This window comes from Centruroides vittatus, unplaced genomic scaffold (assembly GCF_030686945.1).
Source record: "Centruroides vittatus isolate TY-2023 unplaced genomic scaffold, ASM3068694v2 contig_374, whole genome shotgun sequence".
NCBI classification, from domain to species: Eukaryota; Metazoa; Arthropoda; class Arachnida; order Scorpiones; family Buthidae; genus Centruroides; species Centruroides vittatus.
In genome coordinates, this window is record NW_027122196.1 from 747,456 (window position 1) to 752,572 (window position 5,117).

Genomic DNA, 5,117 nt, shown 5'->3' on the forward strand with positions numbered 1-5,117 from the left:
ATTAAATTTTTGCAATTAATTATTAATTATTTTTCGCTTGATCACGGATTTGTAGATTTATTTTACACGTTTCTCGTCTGAGAAATTGAAAATAATTACAATTAAAATTATAGAATTAACAATAATTTATACTGTTAACTACATCAAATTTATTTTAATTACGATTTAAAAAATAAGCTATGTCTACAATCCTATTTTACAGCGGCACTCAAGCAGTTGAAGTCATAAAATCCTTCTAAAAATTGCATAAAATTAGTAATATTTAGGGTTTAAACAACTAAATTTCCTTAGATTAATGTTTCGAAATTTAAAATAATGTATAAAATATTTTAATTGTTAGAAATTTGATAAATTTGCACGATAAAATTTGGCCTCCGCTTTCGACTTACCTCACATTTGCATGGTATTCTATGCAATTCGCATAAAACTTGGAGTAAATTATTCATATTTTTCTTAAATAAACTTTAAAAATAGCTTAATTACACTAGTATAATCCATATAAATCGTTAAATTTTCACGTAAAAAAAATCGATTTTAAACAATAAAACCGCGCATTATATAACGTGGCTTTGTAACTTGTGTTTACAGACAGCTTTAAAATGTTTCATATCATTTTAATTACTTGTTACGGGGTTAGATAATATGTGGAAAGGAAAAAGGGGGGAGGGAGTTTTGCTTCCATAGATTCGTAGAAATAAGTGGAAAGCGAGCAGGTGCCACTCGTCAAGCCTAGTACAAAGCAGAAACGGTAAACGACACTCTTTTGGCAGTCTTCTAATAACTGACCCCGTTCGTAGAAACAATTCACGGACCAAATCAACTGTCTGTCTGTCACAAGACAGGTTGGAAGACAAATATTAGCAATCGGGTGTCGTTTTACTTCATCCCCACTCTCCCCAATCTGCACTGAAAATTGTGGGATCGGATTATTGCGCGACGCAGGGACGTGTCACGTGCTTGTTTCTACACTCCAGAGATGTTCCACCTTCCCTTTTTCTCCCTTTTTTTTTTATAAATAAATAAAACCGATAATAATTCACTTTGACATTTTTATGTCATACCAAATAAGTTACTAAGCAATGCTTCATATGGGAATTGTGCTCGTTGAAGCGATGTAAATACACTTTTTACGCCAGAAAAAAAGGGGGAAAAATATGTGTAAAAGCATATAATTTTTAATTATTTAATAGCTTCGGTTTTAATTTTAATAATTTAAAACAATACAAAATATTTTTTTCTTTATAAATTTCCATTAAGATCTCTCTCTTTTTAACATTAATTTAAAGAAGGAGAGTTTTAATAGACATTTTTTTTTTTTTTTAGTAATAAATAAGCTTTTCCGCTGCGTAATTTTGATAAAAACTACATTAAAGTCTTCCCCGGAGGCAATTTCTTACATTAATTTAATTTTTAAAGTGAAATTTTTAGCTTTATCACTAATCGAAAACAAGATCTCAAGTGAAACTTCCACGTAAAAAGGGGGGGAAATAGGGAAATTTCGCTTTCAGTTTTTAAAATTTCCTTAAAATTTCTAAATAAAACATAAAATTTAGATGTTTTATAAAGTGTAGAAGGCAAATTATTAAGTTTTTTCTAAACGAAACTTTCGTAATTTATTAAATAAATTGGTGAAGTGACGCTCCGAAATAAGCTTCAAAGTAAAGCGGTATGAAAAAAAATAGAAAATATTTTATATTTGATTTTGTTTATATTTTTTTAGAATTACTTAAAATATACACAAAATTTACATATTATATAAAATACAGAAGCCGTGAAACTAAGTTCTGGATGAGCCAAATTTCCTTAATTTACGAAAGAAACGATTTAATTAAGGCACTAACTAAGCTTCAAAGTAAAAGAGTAGGCTAATAATAGGAAAAATATAATAGAAATTTTGTATATATTTCCTCAAAATTTTATGAAATCCATAAAGAAATTAAATAATTTATATTTTTGTAAACCTAACTTCCGTACTTTACTAAAGAAATAAGGATAATGTTGGTAAAGAACTCTCGGTAATCTTCAAAATAAAGCAAATTTTGCAAAAATTTCTGAAAAATTCTCCGAAATGTTTAAAATAAATCGAAATTTAGAGGTTTAATAAACATAAAAGCCAAATAATTAAGAATTTTCTAAGCCAAATCAACAGAAGAATGCGAGCAGTGTCAATACGACAAAGCTTGAAAGTAGGGAAAATATAAAGCAAAATTTTGCAAATATTCCTTAAAATTTTCCTAAAATTCTTGAAAAAGTTGTAAAATCTCGAAGTTTAATAAAGCATAGAAGGCGAATGATTAAGTTTTAACAAAGCGAAACTTCCGTACATAACAAAAGAAGCAAGAGCTAATGTTAGTGAAGTAAACAAGTCATACATCTGCAAATACGACAGGAACCATTGATGGCAACAGCGACTCACGCTCAGGGTTATAACCTAGCAATAATTAAAGATGAAATATCTTGATTTGAATAGGTAACCGGTTATATACTTGTATATAAAAGTGCGAGTCCAACAATTTATTTGAACAGTCGACTCCTAGATTAATGAGCTCTCAAATCATTTTTATATATACTAATGACGTATATAAATGTTATCCAAGATAACAATATTAAATAATAATTATTTATTGTTAGATTAATAGACAACGTCAATAACTTTGAATAATAATATAATATAAAAAAATAATATATATAAGATTTTTAAACGAATTTATTTTCATTTATGCGAGAATAATTAAAGTTTACTGATAATTTTGACAGTAAAATAATCGTAAAAAATAATTAATTATAAAATTAAATTAATTAAAATAAATATAAACTAAAATAAAAAATAGTTCTATTTTACAGGAATTAATTTTAATAAAAAACATCAATTAAAATTCCTAATTAGGATTTGATTTAATTTTATAATTAAACAGGTTTTATACAAAATAGAATTAATTTTAATTAAGAAGAATTTAAAAAATAAACCTAATTTTAATTAATTAGGATTTTTAATTCCTGTACAATAGAAATTAATTTTTTTGGCATTTATTTTAATTAAATATATTTTAAATATTAAATTAATTTTTTTGAAGTTAATTGACTTTTTAAACTTTTATTTTGTTATTTTGTTATTTATTTATTTATTTTATGTGTGTTTTATTCTTTAAATTCCACTGAAATCGCTGCAATAAAAATTATATTTAACTTACTTTTTAAATTAAATCATGTGAAAATGATTTATTTTGTTAGTTTTTTTAGTAAACTTTAGTGTGTTTTTATATCAAAGTTGTAAAAATTAATGTTTTTTTCAAAAATTAGAGCTGTTGCTGTGTTTTTTTAATGTTATAACTACAAATTTAGTGTAATTTTTTGTTTAAATTACAGATTATTTTCGAAAATTACTGCTTATTTACAGGAATTACACCCATAAAACCATTATTTTCTTGACAATTTTACATTAAAACTTCATTTTGTTTATTTTAGAGTATTTATTTATTTAAAAAAAAATCGGCCGTAAAAACAAAGATTAAAAGCAAATCAAGCTCATTAATTTTATAAAAATAAGAAAATTAAATGACAATTTGCATGGAAAAAAAATATCAAATTATGCGATTTCTTTACATAAATCACTATTAAAATACGTGATGGAAGCTTTATACTCATTTAATTATGTTTAAAACATAAAAAAGTAAATAAATCAGATGAATTGATTGTGTAGTTAATTGTTGCTAGTGCGTAGTGTTATCGAATTGTCAAAAGGTTGTACTGTCAAGTGACGTGTTAGATGAAGAACAAATGTTCAAAAGGCGTAACACATAACATTACTCAACTAAGTTTATTATCGATTTTTAAAACTAAACAGCAACACAAACTATATTTAATTTTTATAATTAATAATATAAATGTCTAAAGTTATCCTTTATATAAAGAGCAACTTCATTAAATCTTAATCCTATTATTTATTACGATTTAAATCTAATTTATCTTCGTGTTTTTATAGTGTTTTAACGCGTGAAACTTGCTTCAGTGTGTTTCTTGTGTTATGAATACTCTCACGTGCAAATTTATGTGTTTTAATAGATACAAACGTCTTTACATGCATTGTTTCGTTGTTCTTAAACACGTTAATTTTTATATTTTATCTGTTTAGAAATCAATAATTGTGTTTCAATAGTCATGAGCTTATTCTTGTGTATTCTTTGTGTTTTTCGCCATTCGTAAACACAATTATGTTTAGATTTACTTGTTTAGATACTCACAAGCATGTTAATGTGTACATTTTGTCTCCTGTTTACGTTTCAGACGTGTTTCGTTTCTGTTTCACTAACTGTTCACGTGCTCCTATGTCGTGTTTTATATATTATAACCATATTTTTCATTATATAATTGTGCCTTATGCACCAAGTTATATACTTGTAAGCATTATAACAAATGGAGTATATATATATTATATATATATAATAAAATTAAATGCATTTTCTCATAATTTATATGTATATTATTTATGATCCATTAAAAGTTTCGCTATAGAAACTAATAATAGAAAATTATTTCAAGAATAACCTTCAAAGTCATGAATCGTTGAGGCAGGTTATTAAAATGAACTTTGGGTTCGAAATCAATACAGGTTCAATATCTGGAAGAGGGAGGTTTATTTTTAATATTAATAAAAGCGTCGAGCGAAAATTTATAGACCCGAGTGTCATTTATGCAGGGGTTTAAGAGCAATCAAAGATTATGGCAATCAGTTCCAGCTATTGCAAAATACCCCCTTTTTTAAATTATCAAACTGCTAGACGTTTTTATTCAAAAAATAAATACTCGTCTGTCCGTCCTACGAAAGTCCACATCATTAAATCCATGACAAACAGATTCCATCAGGAGGAATAATTAAAGCACGTCCATTGTCCGTCGACCATGTAGACCCACACGCACCAACAAGAACAACCTCTTGGTATGAGAAATGAGACGTCTTTATTACAAAATACCCATTTGAATAATAATTAGATTTGTGTTCTAAACCTCTCTAACACATACTAAACCCCTTAATTCTTATACAATTTTCTTAATTAAACCATCTTCATTTTATGTTAATGAACGGTATCAGTTAATAAGTTAATCTATTGGACCGAATC